Here is a 22,150-nt window from a genome sequence, read left to right on the forward strand (position 1 = left end):
TTTATGTTAGGAATCAGATACATGTAAATAAATAATTGTAGTGTGAGGCATACCGTTCTAGACATAGATTCAAGACTAGTATGGGAACACAGAATGTAGGAACCAGCTTTCCCCAAGGAATGGGTTTAGGTAAGGTGAATTTTTTAGTTATAATAGAGGTTTACAAATGGTTTATCATTACCTTTAATAAACTCATTATTTCTTTGTTTTTGTAGACTTTTCCATTAGTAGTGCTTCATACAAATGGTTTTACTCTAGACTTCCTTTAATTACTACTTCCAATTAGCATATTGCTCAAATGGAATTAAAATGATTAATGCTTAAAAAGTTTTCTGATACTATTTTCCAAATGCTTAAGTGGAGAACTAAAATTTAAGAAGTGAAAGGCTCACAGAGCAGAATGGAAAAATGTTATCTAGCCTAGTGTTCTGTACTTGAATGTTAATTGCTCAGTAAATATTTTTTAATGAATATAATATTACCTTTCAAATTTTTGTTCTTTGGGGGGAAAATCTCCTTTATTGAGTTGAAAAAAATTAAGAATATGGTATAATTTGGGCTTTGCATGTCTAATCTACTTGGTAGCAACTGAGAGCCAAAGTATACTTTTTCACAGTACTCTACTTAGGGTTGTTGTATCCATTCTTCTCTTCTCTTCCCTTCTCTTCTCTTCTCTTCTCTTCTCTTCTCTTCTCTTCTCTTCTCTTCTCTTCTCTCTCTTTTCATTCTGGAGTAATTCTTTTTTAAGGCATAGAGCTTTAGTGTTTATAAAGTAATTTCATTTTGCTTTGAGCTATTGACACAAATAACCACCATTTTGTGTGTGTGTGTGTGTGTGTGTGTGTGTGTGTGTTTTAAGGACATATAAATGCAATTGGAACATAGTAGGAGAAATAAACATCTCTAAAAAGTTCTGGTAGTAATTGCATGGAGGATTTGTCATTAGGATTTGGCTGAATGGTTGTAGGGAAGGTAGACAATGCAGATGTTGGACTAGCAGGAGCAAGGATATAAATAGAGAAATGCACAGGAAGTATTCGGACAGAGGTAGTCTAGTTTGAACTAACTTTAAGTAGAGGATTAGCTTGAGGATACAGATGCTGAGTAAGATGTATTTATGATAGTATGTACTTTTTTTCATTCGTGTACTTATGGAATAATAGGCAGGGTGGCAGCTAGTGTAGTAGTGTGAAGAATGTGAGTTCTGGAGCCATATTCCCTGAGCCTATATCCCATTTGTTTTATGTTAGAGTTTGTGATAATGAACGTACCATTTAATCTCTCTGTATCTGTTTCCACATATAAAATGGGTACTAATAATGGCTACTGCTTGGTAGAGTTGTTACGAAGATTTTAAGAGTTAATACTGGTAAGGCATTTAAAACAGTTCCTATCAATGAGCATTCAGTGAACTTTTTTTATATAAGTACTAGCTCTCTCATTTACATAACTCATGTGTACATGATTTATATATACACATAGCAAATGTACATATGGGTAGGATATAAAGGTTTTACTGTATATATATATCTGCAGGAAAGCTGGTAATATTCAAATTTCAGTTTTTGATGGTAGTTAGGTTAGTATAGAATGAAAATCCAACCATCTCATTTTATAGATGTCCAAGTTATGTGGTAGTAGAGCTAGAACCAAGATCTGACAGACAACAAATACTTGAGCAGTAAACAGAACAATCATCTCTGCCATTATGTAGCTTTCATTCGGTTTGGAAAGATACATAGTAAGCCATCTCGGGTGATAAATGTTATCAAAAAGTATAGGATATTATGGAAAGGCAGAATTTAGGACCCTGTCTAGTCTGGGATGTTGAGAAGGTTTCACTTAAGATTTGTAAGCTGTGATGTGAATGATAAATAGCAGTCAGGACTAGGTGAAATGAAGAGTGTGTCAGGCAAAGGATAACATTTCTAAAGGCCCTGGGGGAGGGGAAAGCATGGGCCTATTCAGACTTCTAACATGAGGAGAATCTGGGAAAGAATGACAAAAGGTGTGGCCAGAGAGGTTACACAGGGGCTGCATTATGCCAGATCTCATATACTGTGTTTGGACCTAAGGGTCCCCTTGATGGATTAAGGAAGAAAGGGACCATGTCAGATTTGCATTTTATGAGATTATATTCTAGAGAATAGATAAATAGAAGATGAGGCCTAGATACAAGGAGACTGATATAAAAAATACTGTCAGAGAAACTGTGTATGTTTGTGCAGAACACGATTATAAGGGGTACCATTCATGTAGACTACTATTATAGCAGTCTGGATCAGAAATGTATTGATCTGGACTATTGTTGTGACTGTGAAAATGGAGAAAAATTGGCAGGTTTCAGATTTTACTGTTTCTCCAAAATCTATCCCCAGACCACACCTGTCTTCTGAACTTTATTTTTTTAAATCTTTTTTATTTTATTTTTATTTTTTTTATTCATGAGAAACAGAGAGAGAGAGAGAGAGGCAGAGACACAGGCTCCATGCAGGGATCCTGACGTGGGGCTCCATCCTGGGTCTCCAGAATCCGGCCCTGAGCCGAAGGCAGCGCTAAACCACTGAGCCACCCGGGCTGCCCTGTCTTCTGAACTTTAAATCACATCTATCCCAAATGACAACTATATTTGAATATCTCACAAGTCGAACTCAAGAGATCAAAACAGAACACAAATACACACATACACACTCCATCACTACCACCACAAACATTGATCTACCTCCAAGAAAAAAAGCAGCCATTTTGCTGTCAGTATTCTCTAATATCAAATAGAACTAACATCCATTCAGTAGCTGATCCTATCTACTAGTAGTGACAGCTAGACCTCTTTACTACATAGGGCTACAGTTGATTGGCTATTTAGAATTTAGTTATGTTCTGAATAAGTTTATTTAGAAATTTGAAAGTTTATTAGGTTAAGTGTTACTTTTTACAATGCCTTGGAGATAGTGTATTTAATAAGATCTTTAATAATTTTTAGCATAAATATATTTTACTTCAGTAATTACAGATAGAGGGTCAGTTGAGTCTTAAGTACTTAAAAAAAATAAAATGTACTTATTTCATATCATACTTTTAATTAATCACACTTGTGCTGTTCTTAGAATTACATATAAAATCCATATATTAAATCAACTGTCAGAGTCCTAAGTTTTACGTTTGCTCTCCAAATTTGATATAGAAGGCTGTTAGTAAGATAAGATATCATTTTCTGCATTTATTAAATTTATTTCAAATTTTGAATGTTCCTTTAAAAGATGCCTTTTTTCAGTGGAACAGTTTAATTGACTGTGGGAGATTTACTGCATGACTGACTAATTATGGCTTATTTCAAAGCATTAAAAGTAATTTCTATATAAATAAATTTTGATGACACAGAATACTTACTGTTTGTATTCAGATGCCAACCAAATTTACTTGTGTACTTTAGGACATTAGATCTGTTGACTTTCAGGTTTCTGTAACTTTGTTCCTTGCAACAAACACTACTTTTCCAATGTGGCTGGTATAGAACTGTCACAGGACCAAAGGGCTGGTTGGTTAGTGAACTGATTACTGTATAGTTTGTAGCATAGGTGACTTCTAGATGGCATGTATGTTTTCCTCCACTAGTGATTATTTTTTATTTTTTTATTTCTGTTTTGTCAGTGTTTTCCAGCCTTTAATGTGTTTTCCTTTGGATGTCACATTGATGGCAGTTCCAATGGTTGAGAAAAGATGGATTTTCTAGGCTGGATTTACTCTGAGAGCTAGTAGTGCTTTTTTCCCCTATCATATTTAATAACATGTAAAGTAAATTAGTGCTGTTTTAGATAGTATTAGAAGTTTTTAAGTTATTTTGTCAATCAGTTTTTTTAAAACATTTGATATTAGAACTAACCATTTTCCTTATCAGATCTTTGTGGTACTGCTTTTTTAAATCAGTATTTCTGTGTGTGAAAGGCAAGGTTACATGCCACCATTCGTTTTAAGGAAACGTGTTTGGTCTTTATACAGAAAATACCTGGTTTGTTTACTGATTAGAAGCAGTGTATTTCATTTTTTATTTTTTTATAAAGCTATTGCTTCATTTTAACTTCCCCAAGAAACTGATGAACAACTGAGACACTTTTTTAAAGAGACAAATACTGCAACAATGTGTAGGGGAAGTCCATGTACTGTGTACAATAGCACAAAATTATTTAGATAGAGATGGATTTAAATCATGGTTTATACCGTGTACCTGGGCAAGTTAGGAGGAGGAGAAAAATGGATTCGGTGGGAGATTACAACAGAATTTGTTCCCTCAGATTTAGTGTTTTCTGCTTTTAGCATTAGTTCAAGAAAGGTCGTTTCCTTCACTCAATTTTATTTCTTTTTTTTTTTTTTTAATCCCTTTTTGAAAAAACAGTTTCCCTATGAAACAAATCTTTGACCCTTTTGTATTCTGCATCCCCCCTCCCCTTTCCCGCCCTTTCTTGACTGGAAAATGCAGCTGCACACATTTTTTGTGTAGAGACAATGGATCACATGCTGTGTCACCTAAATCTATGACCAAGAGGCAGTTTTATCCCTAAGAGACCATAATGCTTCAGTTGTCCTGGATACATGACATCATGTAGCATTATAGTCAAACACACGTCTTTTTTTGCAGTACATTTGGTATTTGAATCGACCCTCCAATTCTCAGTATTGGATTTTATGGGATGACAGTATTTATAATAGGGAATCTTAATCAAAACAAAGATGTTATTGTTACTCAAAGGGAAAGATTGAGTTCCTTCTTTTTATACATCTAATTTTTTTTCTTTCCTGGGGGTTACCAACATTATCAGATATTTTGAGTTAATGGAATATCATTAAAGTTCTAGTGTGTGTTAGGTTTGTTACACAGTGCCTTGCGAATAGTATGTGCTCAATAAATGTTACATTTTGTTTTTACTCTCAGTGTGGTAAATTAACAGGAGTAAAATTTTCCTTTTTTAAAAATGAGCTCTTAGGATTTAGAAAATAATTATCTGTAAACTGCTAAAATATTTTATGTTATGCTTAATATAATAAACTTATACTATTGGATAAATCCAGGAAATATAATTCTGTGGCTTCCAGGGTTGAGAAAAGGTATTTTATGTTAATTAATTGATGAAAATCGTTTATTCTCAAGGAGATTGGAGGTAAGGAAAGGAGAGAGAAACTGAATGGAAATTTCTTTTATGTGTTTATCTTTATCAGAGAAAGCTTAAATTATGGTAAAGAACTGAGATAATAGCCAGGCCCTGCTAATAAAATCACAAACATTTTGGAATTCTGTACTGTGCCATGTCTCTGTGGTAGATTTGCTTTTTTCTTTGGAAAACAGTGTTTAGTGATCTGACTAAATTGAATGACTATTTCCCTTTGCTAGAGTTGTCTTACCCCAAGTCAAATAGTTTTTTATATTGGTTACTTTAAAGTAGGATAGGAAAGCCACAAATCTAAGATGGGGCCTACTCTTTGGTGGCTCTTTTGACATTTGCAGGATTGTTTGATTTACTTATGACATTAAGTTATTGGTAGGAGGAAAGAAGGCAAGTCAATAAAAATAAAGTTTCCAAATTCTTAAGGCCATGTAAAAAGATAAAATTAGAAATTGTAAATGCATATAATTAAATATAACCAAAAAATAATACTCATTTGTCACATGCTTGATGAATTCACATGTTTAAAGTATTTATAATGAGACTGATTTTAAGTAGAAAGCTAGACTAGAATAGTGAAAATGATGAGAAATAACTTTCTGAGATGCTGTAGGTCAGATGCTGCCATATTGTTCAAGGTTAATCATCCCTTGCTTTTAGCCTAGGACTGACAGCAAGTCTTCTGCAGGGTTTCTCTGTGCAATTGCTCAAGTGTTGGTTTCATCTTCTTCCCAGTTCTAGTAAAACATAACAGATGGCATAGTGCCTTTTCATTCTAGTGTAGTAAAAACTTTTAACAGCAAAATTGATTTTCCTCATTACCCTTTTCGGGTTTTCCTTTTTTTAAGAAAATGAGGAACTCTTAAGATTTACAAAATAACTAGTATTTGTAAACTGATAAAATATTTTATGTTGAGCTTATTATGATCTTATGCTATTGAGTAAATCTAGGAAATACGCTAAGAAAAGAAATATTCAATGATTTGCTGGGGGGCATGCAAGGAAAAAAATTGGAATAAATTTGCTTTGGGATATCAAGAATTGACTAATATTTTATTTTGATCTGAGTATTTCTTGGTGCTTTTTAAAAATTTCCTAATGAGAATTCCTAGGTAATATAACGAATTAAAAATAAATTTTTGTTAGTTTTTTAAAAAGATTTTATTTATTTGTTCATGAGAAACACAGAGAGAGAGGCAGAGACACAGGCAGAGGGAGAAACAGGCTCCCTGCAGGGAGCCCTACTCAGGACTTGATCCCAGGACCCAGGGATCACGTGCTGTGCTGAAGGCAGATGCTCAACCACTGAGCCACCCAGGTGCCCCCAAAATAAATTTTTAACAATTAAAAAATTATTTCACAAATAGTGTCTTAGATTTAGGACTTGAAGAACTGTAATATAGGTAAGATAAAAAATTAAAGTTGAAAAATATAACATCAGGAGACTCAATAGTATTGAAAAGCACTTTTTAGAAGTATTAAACACATCATTAATAGAATTGAGTTAATTGCAGTTATTCCTTATTTATAGCTATGGATCTGTATTACTAAAGCATGCACTTAAAAAGTTTCATATTCATGAGAATTGCTGGACCGAGAGCCTGATTTGGCACGTTTTTAAGTAAATTTTATATTCATTAACCCATTTTTTTATGAACCCATATTTTTCTCCTTTTTTTTGAACCCATATTTTTCAAGTACTATAGCTATTCTGGAATCACAATACTATAATATCTTCAAAGAAGAGATTATTATCTTGGATATTCTAACCTGATAAGAATCCTGTAAAAGGCTAGTAGATTCTGAATTCTTTGGATACAAAAGAATGTACTGTATATGTAGATCTTTAAATTTCTGTTCAGTTTTGGCTATAACATTATATTTGCCACTATATTTTTTCTTTTTGTTACTGAGAATGTCATTACTAGTGAAAATTCAATATTTTTTTTAACTTTAGAGGTAGTGCATTTTCTTTATTTTTTATAAATTATCTTTTTGTGTATGAGAATGTTAGCATCAAGCAGAGCTGTTAATACATGAACTTAGAGTTTTTGGAGGCCATTAATACAAAATACTAAAAAAGTTCTAAAAGTTTATATGATTTAGTTTCTTTTAGTTTATTTAAACTAGAAAGATTTGAAGAAGAGTTCTCTCATGGAGCAAGATTGGTAAAATATTGATATAACATAAAGTTGCATGGAAACCAATAGAATAAGGAAGTGAAAGTCGAATCACAAAGAGAATGATGAAACTGTTATTGCAGCACTCTTCTGAGAAGTCCTTATTTCAGGTGGCTGCTTTGCCAATGTCATTGGTCATAAGGGAAACCCATTCTTAAAGTTAGGGTTTGATTTTTTTTTTTTAATTTCAAAGCATAAAGTATTGTTACTGATTTTGTATTTTAATTTTTGTATTTATAAGATGTACCATTTATAAATCTACCTTAGGAAGGAAACTAATAATGATTTTAAAAATTAATAACAGTAATAATAATTATCATCTCTGTACCTCGTATTCATCGTGCACTTACTCTCTAGCACTTTTCAAAGTGCTTTATATGCTCATGTAATTTGTATTAACAGTCTTAGGAAAGTCAGTACTATTACAATTCTAAATTGATAGGTCTTATAGCCTATTGAGTGACAGAGCTGGGATTTGAACCCAGGCAGTATCTCTTCACAGCTCATGTTCTCAACTCTCTGCTTTACTGCCACCAGATGTGATTATAATATCAAGAATAGTGATTTAGATTTTACTGTTTTTTATAATATGAAATTGCTTATCCTTCACAATTTTAACTTCAGCTATACTGTCTCTTCAAGTTTCTGTTAAATATCTCCTGGTATTACATGTATTAATTCCTTTCTCAAAGAGGAAGCCTTTGATTTTACAGTCGTGCCATAGTTGTTAGGTTCCGTGGTAAAATATGGCCACAGAGGCATGAATGTAGTAGGAGTAAAAGGATTGTGGTGTTTTTGTTTTTGTTTTTGTTTTAATCTTCTTTGAAGGAGGACTAAGAGAGGTTATTCTGAAGAGTATATATGTTATACTTCTCTTTCTCTACCTTTTCTCCACATTGCAAGATAGTTTAAATATCTGTATACATTTAGGTATTTCTGACATTTTAGAATTCATAATATGTATTTTCTGTTTATCAGGAAGTTACTTATTCTGTATCCTCAACTATTAAACCACAAATGGACAAAAAGAGATCCCTAAATAGTTGGGAGAAAAATTATCAAAGCTTATGCATTAAATTCATGCACCCTAAGGTGAGCTCTTTGCACTTCTTGATCTTACTGTGATCTTATATGAAATTCTAATAAAATTTTTTTTGCTTTCTAGTCTGTAACAGATAATGGTAGTATATAATTCCATGTTAATGATGGAGAAATCCAAAATGCTCTGAATACCAAAGTTTTTTCATAGTGTTATTTAGTAGCAAAATATGATCTGAACTGATGTAAAACTATTGATGGTCTTTATTTACCCTTTTCTTAGCAAATCTGCATTTTGCTACGGAAATATTAAAATGTTCATTATGGAGTTCTGCCTCACATCTCACTGACATAACATATTTGCATTGTAGTTCCTTTCTAAACTCCATAATATTCTAAATTCTCAAATATATTTGCCCTCAAGGATTTTAGATAAGGGATCCCACACCTGCATAATCAGGTACAGTGAGTGCAGTACAAATGAAAACTAGGATATAATGAACTTAAGAAGATTAATCCAGTAACTCAAGCATAGCAAGGTGAAGCCTTTTAGCGTGGAGCAGTATTTCTCACCTTGAATAATACATGGATCTCTTTTAAAGAAAAGAATTATAGATCCCATTTTAAGAATCACTGACTTTAGTTCCTGAAGTAGCTTTTTTAAATAAGTCTTTCTCTTTGAAAATAGTAAAATACATTTTTATACTGTTACTAAAATAAAAGCACAAAATGAAAATTTGCAAAAAACTCTTGGCCCCCAGTGTATATCCATGGGACACCTTGATTTGAGAATTTGAGAAATAACTAATAAAGTGGCAAATAGTCCTATATACTAGAATAGCTCCTATAACTTTTTTTTAAGCTTTAATTAATTATTTATTCAGAGAGAGAGGCAGAGACACAGGCAGAGGAAGAAGCAGGGTCCATGCAGAGAGCCCGACTTGGGACTCGATCCCAGGACCCCGAGATCACACCCTGGGCTGCAGGCGGCGCCAAACCGCTGTGCCACCAGGGCTGCCCTCCTATAACTTTTCTTTACCAAGTTTGTTTATAATGACAAGCCTGAATCATAGTTAAGGGGTTAAGATATCTTTCCTGTCTTTAATGATTATGATTTTTAAAAGGGATGAAACATCCTCCTTAAAACAAAAAAAGTACACAAGTTTTGATTAACTACCTTCCACCTCCAGGAAAATGTCCTCTACCTACTTCCAGTTGGGAATTACTGTCATAATGAGCAACTCTTAGACTGATAGAGGAGTGAGTCAAATTCCTTAAGTGTGTTGAGGCTGAAGAAATTTAAGAAACCGTGCTCTAAGATACAGGATAACAGATTAGTGGTACTGCCATCAGGAACTAATATAAACATCTGTTTCCAGCAACATGGAAAACTAAATACCTGGACCAGCTTTTCTGCTGAAAACAACCTAAAATGCTCGATAAAATGCATCAGTGCCCTGGCACAAAAGTAAAGAATATTTAGACCGAACACTAATTGGAAACCCCGCGAGAACCCAGCTCAGTAAGCTGAGTACTGAAGCTGGCTATTGCCTTGAGGGTATTTACCCAATCAAGGGATTTTCTGTTTTCTTAGCCTTATGGAAGTCAGTATCAGGAAGCAAGCCCAGACCCAGCCCAGATAAAACACTGTAGCAGGAAATAGTCTTCCCCATTACAGTGGAGCCCCACAGGACTATAACTTCTAGACATAAGAGTGATCTAGATATTCTTTCCCTTCATGTCCTTAGAGATGACAAAATTATCTTTCCAGAATATTGCTCTTAACAGGAAAAATAAAATCCCTACTGAAGATTTGTTAACCACAAACTAGCCCTCACACAGGTTGCCTAAATTCACACTAACCTCAAACTAAGAATTTAAAATGATCCTGCATTGTTACTATTCCCAGGGACCTGACAGAAGCACGCAAGTCATCATGATCAAAGAATTGCTTTTAGTAAAGTTCTATTGGAAATTAGTAGCTTAGGGGCAGCCCCAGTGGCTCAGCGGTTTAGCACTGCCTTCAGCCTGGGGCGTGATCCTGGGGACCCGGGATCCTGGGGCGTGATCCTGGGGACCCGGGATCGAGTCCCACATCGGGCTCTCTGCTTGGAGCCTGCTTCTCCCTCTGCCTGTGTCTCTGCCTCTCTTTCTCTCCCTGTCTCACATGAATAAATAAAATCTTTTTAAAAAATGAGTAACTTAGGGGCGCCTAGATGGCTCAATTGGTTAAGTGCCTTCGGCTCAAGTCGTGATCGCGGAGTTCCTTTCAAACCCCACATCAGGCTCCCTAGTCAGCAGAGAATCTGCTTCTCCCTCTGCTCTGACTCTTCCCACCTCCCAACACACTCACACACAATACTTGTGCTCATGTGTATGCTCTCTGTCTCTCAAATAAGTAAATAAAATCTTTTATAAAAATGAGTAGCTTATAATAAAAATTTACAAACTATCCAAGGAAACAAGGCATAATATAAGAGAATCAGCAGAATCAGACTTGCCAGTAGTTCATATCTTGGAAGTATCAGATATAAAATATAAAATTAGTACATTTAATATGTTCAGTGACAACTTGAAATGAGGAAAAGAGCAGATATTTCATAAAGAATCAGGGGTTCTAGAAATAAAAACGTATAGTAATTGAAATTAAAATTCAAAAGATAGATCAGGGCAGCCTGTGTGGCTCAGCGGTTTAGCAGCGCCTTCGGCCCAGGGCATGATCCTGGAAACCTGGATCGGGTCCCGTATCAGGCTCCCTGCATGGAGCCTGCTTCTCCCTCTGCCTGTGTCTCTGCCTCTCACTCTCTGTGTCTCATGAATAAATAAATAAAATCTTAAAAAAAAAAAAAGATCAAAGTAAATAGGCTCCACCGAAGGAAAAATTGGTACGAGAGATGAACATCTGAAGAAATCCAGAATGCAACACAGAAAAGAAAATGGAAAACATAAAAGAAGTAAATAAAGGAGAAAATTTTAAGAGAAAACAGAACACTTTTAGAGGACTATCAGGTTTTAATAATGATAGTGAAAGTAGAAGACCATGAAATGATATAATACTCCGTGGAAATAAATCTAACAACTATAACCTATTCTAGTTCAACCTAGAATTCCATAGCTAGCAAAAATGTCTCCTAAACAGAGGGTAAAATAAAGACATGCTCAGGTAAATAAAGTCTGAAAGTTTAATAGCAAACCATGTTTTATGTAGAGGGAAAATGGTCATAACAAGAATGAGATTCAAGAATGAATAATCAAAGAAAGTTGTAAGTATATAGATAAATTAAAAAAAAATTTTTTTTTATGATAGTCACACACAGAGAGAGAGAGAGAGGCAGAGACACAGGCAGAGGGAGAAGCAGGCTCCATGCCCTGGGAGCCCGACGTGGGATTCGATCCCGGGTCTCCAGGATCGCGCCCTGGGCCAAAGGCAGGCGCTAAACCGCTGCGCCACCCAGGGATCCCAGTATATAGATAAATTAATAAAAATTAACTGTAATAATATTACTTATTATTAACTATAAATAATAAAAGTTAGAACCAAAATGCCAGTTATTTTATTTACAAAATACCTGTTCTTATAAACCAGGAGAAGGTGATCGAATGTAGTATTCAAAAGATCTTTTTATTACTCAGATTAAAGGTAATTTTGGATTTTGATAAGAATGCATGGTAAAAATTGTAAGTTAACACTTTAGTAATAGAAATAAAAATATAATTTCCAAACTAATAGATTATAAAAAAAAAAACAGGGTAAAAAAATCTTAAAGAAGGCAAAAAAAGAAGGAAAGAAATGTAGAGTAGAGCACCAAATGAGGCATTAGAAGTAAATATATTTATACCTTATATTTAAAATGTTCAGCTCTGTGGGGTTTATTTTTTTGTAGTGTTTGTTGAATTTATTAAGTGATAAATGAATTTACATGGGAGAGTATAGATAGAAATAACTACTTTTATAAGTGAAGTCACCCTGCCTGAGCTTTATGAGGTTTAAAGCAGAGACTGAAAGGAAACAAAAGGAAAAAAATGTTGAAAGTAAAATGATGGAAAAAAATATACCAGGCAATTAGTAGAAAGAAAGCTGGCATATCATTTGAAGTAGATGTTAAAACTAGTAGAATTACTAGAGGAAAAGAATTGATCTATTAATGGTAAATGTTTCAGTTTTGCCAGGAATAATAGCTTTAAATTTGTATGCACTTACAACCATAACCACAAAAAAAAAAAGCAAAAATTAACAGAACTACCAGGAAAAATAGACTAACTTCACCAGCATAATGGGAGATTGAAATATATCTTCCTCAGTATTTAATAAAGAAAACAGTGCCACCCCCCCCCAAATTGGTGAGAATATAGAAAAATTGAACAATGTAATTAACAAGCTTAATTCAGTGGACATCTGTTTCATCCAGTCAGTGCAAACATCAGCTGACTCATGAAAATCAACCACATACTGGGTGGGACCAAACAAGTTTTAACACATTTCAAAGGATTAGTATCCTATGGACCATTTAAGTTAGAAATTAGTAAGAAAAAAAATCACATGGCAATTAATAAGCATTCTTCTAAATAACTCATGAATGAAAGAAGAAATGTTAATGGAGCTCAAACTGCTTTTTGTCTGGGAGGAAATGTTAGGTCATCTTTCAGGTTTGCTTGCAGCAAACACAACCCTGAGAAATGGTCCAAGTAAAGGCCTTTCATTCTTGGCATGTCTAATGGCGATTGGTTCCCATAACAGGAAGGATATTTTTTTTTTTAAGATTTAATTTTTTGGGTTTTTTTTTAAGATTTAATTTATTTTAGAGAAAGAGAGCATGAGCTGGAGGAGGGGCAGAAGGAGAGGGAGAGAGAGAATCCCTGAGCAGACTCCTCACTGATTGCAGAGCCCCACGTGGGGCTGGATCCCAAGACCCCGAAATCATGCATGACCTGAGTTGAAATCAAGAGTCAGATGCTTAACCAACTGAGCCACTAAGTCACCCTGGGAAGGAATTCTTTTTTTAAAAATTTATTTTATTTTTATTTTTATTTATTTATTTTTTTCTAGGAAGGAATTAGTAAATGAGACATTAACCATAAAGGAAATAAAGGGTTAATAAATTCCATCATATTAAAGTTAAGAACTTTTTTTTTTTTTTAACGATTTTATTTATTTATTCATGAGAGACAGGGAGGCAGAAACACAGAGGGAGAAGCAGGCTCCCTACAAAGAGCCCAATGCAGGACTTGACCCTGGGCCCTGGGATCATGCCCTGAGCCAAAAAGCAGTTTACTCAACCACTGAGCCACCCAGGCGTCCCAATAACTTTTTCATTCATAGGCAACTAATAGGCTAAAAAGACAAACCATCTACTACAGAAAGATATTTGAATCACATGTAAGGATTAGTATACAAACAAAACAAATGACTGCAATAGACAATTAGTAGAAGAGATTTCTTATATGCAGGTTTCCCCTTTTCCTACAAAACCTTAGGAAGCCAAAATGGAAGTGAAGAAGCAATTACCATTAATTTATATGGAAAATTTTTTGAACATTCCCAAAGGCAACATTCTCATAGGCTTTTCTGATACCTCAGGATGCATCTTGCCAAGGGATGCACAAAATAAATCAAGAAAACCACAGAAGCCCATAGGTACAGTTCAGAGCTATGGCAGGTTGGTGCTGAGGTGCTGAGTATAGATCCCCTGGCAAAGGAGCTTGGCATGCCACCCTCCTTGCTCAAGGTATGCATGTCTCTGTAATGGACACTTCAAAACAGACTCTGTCTACTTCTTGCCTTTTTCTAACAGCGAAAATCCTCTTCTACAAGTACTAATATAGGTCTTTAGTAGAAGCAAAGTGGTGTAATAAAAGCTTTGAAAAGCGGGAGATACCTACGTATTCAACTCCCATTACTAATCTGGGAAATGCAAATTAAAACATAAGGAGATGAAATTTCATAGTCATTAGGTTGGCAAAAAAAAAGTTTGATGAGTACATGGAGTAAACAGAATGCCCATACATTCCTGGTAGTAATTTGTCATGAGAGAAAATACTGTGACCCAGTAATTCCACCCAGTATGTTCTGCTTTTAGTTGTGTACCTCAAAAGTTCTTAGCAGGTGTATTCCAGGAATTATGAACAAATGCTACTTGTAATACCCTCAGACATAAATCATTGTCTTCAAGAGTATAATAAATTTAGTATATTTGTAAAGTAGAATACTAGTCCTCTGTAAAAGTGAATTATTGCTGCTATAATGTTAATGAGTTTGGTGGTGGGGGGAACAAGTTTCAGTACAATTCAATTTTATATGATGGTTAAAAATATAAAGGGCTAAAATAATGTTTAGGGATCCTAACATGGTAAAACTATAAAGAAAAAATGTTTTTGTTGCCTAGTCTTTGATACAGTCAATTAAAAACATGGACATTGGGCAGCCTGGGTGGCTCAGCGGTTTTAGTGATCCTGGGCCTTCAGCCCAGGGCCTGATCCTGGAGACCTGGGATCGAGTCCTGTGTCGGGCTCCCTGCATGGAACCTGCTTCTCCCTCTGCCTATGTCTCTGCCTCTCTCCCTAGGTCTCTCATGAATAAATAAATAAAATCTTTAAAAAAATAAAAACATGGACAAATAAAATAAGTAAAAAAAAATGTGTGTGGTAATAATTAGCATTTTGTATTTAGAAAATTTCTTAGTTATTTTGGGCAAAAGAGTTATCAATAATAGCTTTTATAATACCTGTAATACCAGGGTAATTTTGAAAATTCTGTACCTTAGTTTCCCTTCTCTAAGCTCAGTCAAGCATTGCCTCTCAGAACATTGTTAATACTGACCTAAGCAAAAGTGCATTCCTCTAACCTTTTGGGAAATGATCCAAGAATTCCAATATGGAATTTTATTTTTCTTGTCCTAGAGTAGAATATCACTGTAATATTGAATATCTAGTATCATTGTAATATTGAAATTAGGATGGAAATACACAAATCTCTAGTAGATACATTTGAGAGATGCATGTGCTACACAGATGTGAAAAAATGATACATTTTAATTCTGAACCCTCTTCTCAAGATACTGCCATGGCCTTGCACAATGAAGATGTAGGCAGAGGTTTGCAGAGTGATTTTACTGGGCTTGTTTGAACTCTCAGCTTTTTATATTAAGTTCTTTTTTTTTAAATTTTTATTTATTTATGATAGTCACAGAGAGAGAGAGAGGCACAGAGACACAGGCAGAGGGAGAAGCAGGCTCCATGCACCGGGAGCCCGACGTGGGATTCGATCCCGGGTCTCCAGGATCGCGCCCTGGGCCAAAGGCAGGCGCCAAACCGCTGCGCCACCCAGGGATCCCTGAACTCTCAGCTTTTAAATTATTCTTGTCTAAAGAAATTCAGTTTTTTTCCTGAAATGTAGAATATTTGGAGGCCTAACACTAATGTGTACTTTGCAAAATTGTCTTGTACATTTACCTACTTTTTTGTAGCATTGTCTTGGTTTTTAGGAATTGGTTTATTAGTGGATGTATTCATTACTCGGGTTATGCTAATTATATTCCTAAGAAATTCGAGTATTGTTTTCAAACCCCACATCTAGTCTCTTGACCCTAATGCTTATGTTGAGTGATATTTATTATGTGTAACAATTATGTGTGGTTTGTTGAAGTATTGTTTTTAAAAGATTAATAAAAGGAAATGTTACATCACTAGCCAGATTTCCTTTTATTTCTTTACTTGTTCTGCTTTATGAAACAAACTTCCACACACATTATTAATGACCTGCTACTGAGTGGTTTCAGTTCATTTTAAGAAGCAGTTTCTCATGAAGTTAGGATTTTACAAACAAAAGTAAAAGTTTGAAAAAAAAAAAAACAAAAGTAAAAGTTTGTTTTTTAATATTGTGAAATATACAGGTCTTTCTGTTGTAATATTACATATTATATATTTCTGAAAACAGTAAAATATTGTGCCAGCTGATGGGTCAACTCACCTAAAAGCATGAAGCTTTGTAACTAGAACACTAACAAATAAATTTTAATAGGAATATTAGAATATTGGAACGCCTGGGTGGCTCCGCAGTTGAGCATCAGCCTTTGCTCAGGGTGTAATCCCCAAGTCCTGGGATCGAGTCCCATGTCGGTCTTCCTGCATGGAGCCTGCTTCTCCCTCTGCCTGTCTCTGCCTGTGTGTGTGTGTGTGTGTGTGTGTGTGTGTGTGTGTGTGATGGATAAATATTTTTTAAAAGAATATTAGAATATATTTAAAGATATATTACATTTATTGCAAATTTTAAAATACTACAATTTAGTTAGTTTGTTTTTTTTTTTAAAGATGAAAATAGACTGATGGATTTGCAGGGAAAGGTTGATGCTACTGGTTATGGAGGCCAGGGTAAAATGCATTAAGATTTGGAGAGAAGAGCTCATTAACACTTCCAAGAAAATGCATGTGGCCAAGCTGTGCCAAGAGGAAGAACATGGGTTGAATGAGAATTGTGTACAATACTGTATTTTCAGCAGCTTGCAGCTTTCCACTATGTTAGCCTATTTTGGGTTCAACTGTTATTATTTAGTATTGCAAAAACATAGGCTGGTAAAAATCACTTAGAAACCAATGTGATTTTCACATTGTACTAAAATCTTTCCCCTATTTACTAGTGAGCTAATTTGTGTTACAGAAAAGCTTGGTGGCAGAATAGGCTGTACTGAATTTAAGAGGTGGCTTCTCTTTGGGGTTTTTTTGGTTGGTTTTGTGTTTTGTGTGTTGTTCTGGTTTTTTGTGCTGCCTTTTTTTTTTTGTGGCTTCTGTTTTTGGCTTAGCTTTTGATAAGTCCATGACCTTTTTGTGATTTGATTCTTTGTGAAGTGGAAATACTATAACTAAAAATAATCTTAACACAACCTTTTCCCCCTTGAGTATATTTTAATTTTTTACTATAAAAATAATAAACACTTTAAGGAAAAACTGGTAAAGAAGAAAAAATTACCAAGTTGCTAATATAAACCACTGTTAGTGTTTTATGTATTTTTACTTTTTCACCAATTCTTAATAAGCTTTTTTTGTTTACTTTACAGTCTTCAAGAAGACCATTTTTAATGACTATTAGATTGAATAGATGCACTTCAGTTTAGTAATAAAATGTGTAAATTGTACTTTTCTAACAGAGGAGGAGGAAAGAGAATCTATTTTTCCTCTGTAGGATTATTTCACTGAAGTGACTTATAAGTAGAATTATTAGGTCAAAGAATATGACTTTTTATTTGAAATACAGTCGACAGAATATTAGTTTCAGGTGTACAAACAGTGATTCAACAATTATATACATTACAAAATGCTCATCACAATAAGTATATTACAATGTTACTATTTTTTTAAGATTTATTTTATTTATTTTAGAGGAAGGGGCAGAGGCAGAGGGAGAAGAAATAAATCCTCATGCAGACTCTCCACTGAGCATGGACTCCGAGATCATGACCTGAACTAAAATCAAGAGTCAGATGCTTAATTGACTGAGCAAGCCAAGTGCCCCCCAGTGTATTACAATATAAAACTTTTTTTTAGAAAAAATTTATTTATTTGAGAGAACACAAACGGGGAGGGGCAGTGAGGAAGGAAGAAGCAGACTCCCTGCTGAGCTTAGAGCCTCACACAGGGCCTGAATCCAGGCTCTGGGATCATGACCTGAGCCAAAGGTGGACATTGAACCAACTGATCCACTCAGGTGCCCCTCAGTACGTTACAATATTATTGACTAGATTCCCTGTGCTATACTTTTCATCTCTATGATAAATTTTATAACTGGAAGTTTGTATTTCTTAATCCCTTTCACTCATTTCACCCATCTCTCTATACACTTCCTCTTAGTAACCCCCAGTTCTTTATGAGCGTATTTCTCTTTTTATTGATGTGTTATTTGTTTTGTTTTGTTTTTTAGATTTCATATGTAAGTGAAATCATAGGGTATTTGTCTTTCCATGTCTGGCTCATTTCACTTAGTATAATATCTCCAAGGTCCATCCATGTTGTCACAGTGGCAAGATTTCATGCCTTTTTATAGCTGAGTATTAAATATTCCATTGCTTATATATACCATATCTTATTTATCCATTCATCTAACAGTGGACTTTTTTAAAATTTTTATTTATTTATGGTAGTCACAGAGAGAGAGAGAGAGAGAGAGAGGCAGAGACATAGGCAGAGAAGCAGGCCCCATGCACTGGGAGCCCGACGTGGAATTCGATCCCGGGTCTCCAGGATTGCGCCCTGGGCCAAAGGCAGGCGCTAAACTGCTGCGCCACCCAGGGATCCCTAACAGTGGACATTTAAGTTGCTTCTATACCTTGGCTATTGTAAATAATGTCACATTAAACATAGGGGTGCATATATCTTTCTGAATTAGTGTTTTTGTTTTATTTGGGTAAATACCCAGAAAGAATTATAGGATCCTTTGGTACTTCTATTTTTAATATTTCAAGGAACTTCCAAACTGTTTTCCACAGTGGCTGGACCAATTTGTATGTTACCAGTAGTATATGAGAGTTCCCTTTTCTCCATTTCCTCACCAATACTTGTTATTTCTTGTCTTTCGGATACTAGCCATTCTGACTGGCCTAAGGTGATACCTCATTCTGGTTCTGATTTGCATTTCCCTCTGGTTCTGATTTGCATTTCCCTTGGGCATCTTTTCATATGTCTCTTGTCCATCCGTATGTCTTTGGGAAAATGTCTATTCAGGTCCTCTGCCCATTTTTATTTGGATTATTTGGGGATTTTTTGGTGGTGCTAAATGAGTTCTTTATATATTTTGGATATTTAAACCCTTAACATATATATCATTTGCAAATATTTTCTCCCATTCAGTGGGTAGCCTTTTATCAGGTTTATGGTTTCCTTTGCTCTGCAAAAACTTATTGTTTGATGTAGTCCCAATTGTTTATTTTTGCTTTTGTTTCCCTTGCTTGAAGAGACAGATCCAGAAAAATACTATTATAGTTGATGTCTAAGAGATTACTATTTTCTTTTAGGAATTTTCTGATTTCAGGTCTTAGCATTTAGGTCCTTAATCTATATTTAGTTTATTTTTATGTATGGTTTAAGAAAGTAGTCCACACATTTCATTCTTATTCCATGTAGCTGTCCAGTTTTCCCAACACCATTTATTGAAGAAGAGGCTCTCTTTTCCCCATTGTGTAGTCTTGTCTCCTTTGTTGTAGATTAATTGACCATATATGTGTGGGTTTATTTCTGGGTTTTCAGTTCTGTTTCATTGATCTATGAATTACTGGGTCAAAGATTATGACATTTTTAAAGATTCTTGGTACATATTCCCAGTTAGCATTCCAAAATGGCACTAGCTCCTTGCCCCAAGTCATGTATTAAGTATTTTTTAAACCATTGCTACTTTGGGCAAAAGTAAGTATTATTATTTTTATTACTAATATTTGTGCTTACTGCATACTAGGCACTGTTCAAATACATTGTCATACTTAACATTTGTGTTTTGCTTTGTGTTTCTTTGATTATCAGTAAATTGGGTATTTTCTAATATGCTTGTTATTTACATCATTTGTGAGAAAAGATCATTTGCCTAATTATTGTGGTGGAGTTAGTATTCTAAGTGGATGGTGCTCTAAAGTATAATTTAGAAAAAGCTCTTTTTCTCTCCTTAAAAATACAGTCACAGTTCAAACCTTACTAAGAGAATGTCAGCCTTTTTGTGTCAGTACTTGACTTTTTAACTTTGGTTGGCTGTACAAGTTGTATAATCTTTGGCATATATGCTGCCATAATACTGCTTTATGTCTTAAGGTAATGGGATTTTATTCTAAACCTGTAATTCAGAGGAATAACATTCACAGCCATCTGAATTAATTTCTGAGGAGAATATATGTTATTCTCATATCTGTCAACAGTATGTTTTAATTAGGATTGCTAAAAATATAAGTTCCTTAAGAGATTGAATGTACTCTAGTGAACAAAAAACTTGAATACTGAACTCAGTCCGGTTTATAATTTTGCCTCTACTGTTTATTAGTTTTAGAACCTTAGGCAAATGGCTTACTTCACTTCCATTTCATTATAATAGCAGTGAATTTCAATTTTCTGATTATTACCAGTTATGATGTTTTCTAGTATTAAGGATTTTCTTTTAAAATAATTCTTAAAGGCAGGTGGTACAGTACTTAGTACAGAGTAATCATATATGTTGATTATAAATTCATTTCAGTTTGAAATAATTATAATTTGAATGTCTACTCATGCCCAACATTTTGTTAAGATTCATTAGGAATACAAAAGTAAAAAACTTACACATTATGGAATTCATGGCTTTGAAGTAAGGACCATACGCAGAACTAAGTAGCAATGCAGAATAAGTAGAGATTTTAAAGCCCATAGCTACTATCTAAAATATAGTAATGTCTCAGTAAATGTTAGCTACTCATATTTGGTACTCTCTGATTTCTATATGTGATTGAAGATAAATAAAGATATAGGTAGCAAAAGTAGAACATTGGAAATTAGTCATTCCCTTTGAACACTGAGTGCTAAGAGTGTTTTGTTTTGTTTTTAAAGAAAGGAAGATAATTCTTCAATGAATTCTCATTGATCACATTTTTGAAATTCTCTATAGGTAGAAAGACTTTGGTAAAGTTAATAATTGGTTAGCTACATAGGACAGAATGTCATCTCTGAAACGTGCACATATACACACATGCATGTTTATGAATATGTGGTTTTCATAATTGATTTTGTTTTTTTTTATTTTTTATTTATTTTTTATTTTTTCATAATTGATTTTGAAATAGAAACCAAATTTTTACAGTTTGATCTTTTCCTTTTTAAAATGTCTTGATATGTCAAGTTATAGATACAGGTGTAAGAAAGAAAGATAGGAACTGGATATGGAGAGAACAGTAATAAGATTTAACATGGATAGGATTGGGTCATTGGTACTCACAAGTGATGAGTTTGCATTCTTACCAGGATAATATAGTAGTTAAGAGTTGTGGTTCTGAAGTCAGTCTGCCCAGATTTAAATTCTGTTGTTTCCAATTACTAAGCGGGTAAGCTAAAACAGAATGCTTATTAACCTTTGAGTCATTTTCTTCATTTATAAAATTGGGTTAATAATAGTGCCTACTTTATAGGATTTAATTGATGATTAATTGAGATGTAGTTTATGGTGTTTAGCTAGCACAATGTCTGGTCCCAAAAATATTAGCTGATGCTATTGATTACTAAGTGCTTTGAGACTACATCTATTACTGCTACCAGAATCCATATAGACTGTTCTACATGTAAAATTGACCATTTTTCATAACTCTTGGAGTAACCTGCCAGCTTTGTTCTAAGTAAAATAAAACTGTGGGGGTCCTTCTGTAATTTCAGTTGTATAAGCATAAGTAGATAGAATAGGGTAATGGAAGACCTAGAAAGTTTTTCACTGTTCATAAATGAAGTACCTTCATGAACCATTGAAAATGAATTTAATAGCACTTTACTTCTATTACTTTTCTCTTTGGTCAGTTATTTCCCCATGATAAGTTTTTTGCATTGAAGTATGTTTCAAAAGCAAAACAAAAAGACATATGAGAAAATAGAAATTTAAAAAGGTAGTGTAGAAATAGCTTTTCCCCCCTCCTTGAAAATACAGTGACAATTAAAATTTTACTTAGAGAATGCCAACCTTTTAGTGTCAGTACTTGATGAGATGATATAGAATTTAGTTAAGAATATTAAGTATACTAAAGAAATAATAAATTCACAGTAAATAATTATTTGGCTGATAATGAATTT

General features: G+C 34.2%; 1 protein-coding gene across 4 annotated transcripts in view; it reads left to right on the forward strand.

Annotated features, from left to right (window-relative positions):
- FOXN2 (forkhead box N2) overlaps positions 1 to 22,150 on the forward strand; it is a 66,401-nt gene that overhangs the window by 11,995 nt on the left and 32,256 nt on the right. The window contains exon 1 of one of the 4 annotated variants that reach the window (XM_025466277.3): positions 8,318 to 8,431. The exons of the other annotated variants lie outside the window; for them this stretch is intronic. The gene's annotated coding sequence lies outside the window, so the exon portion shown is untranslated. Of the gene's footprint in view, positions 1 to 8,317; positions 8,432 to 22,150 lie in introns of those variants that run through there. 4 annotated transcript variants of the gene reach the window in all.

Source organism: Canis lupus, chromosome 10 (assembly GCF_003254725.2).
Source record: "Canis lupus dingo isolate Sandy chromosome 10, ASM325472v2, whole genome shotgun sequence".
Classification (NCBI taxonomy): Eukaryota; Metazoa; Chordata; class Mammalia; order Carnivora; family Canidae; genus Canis; species Canis lupus.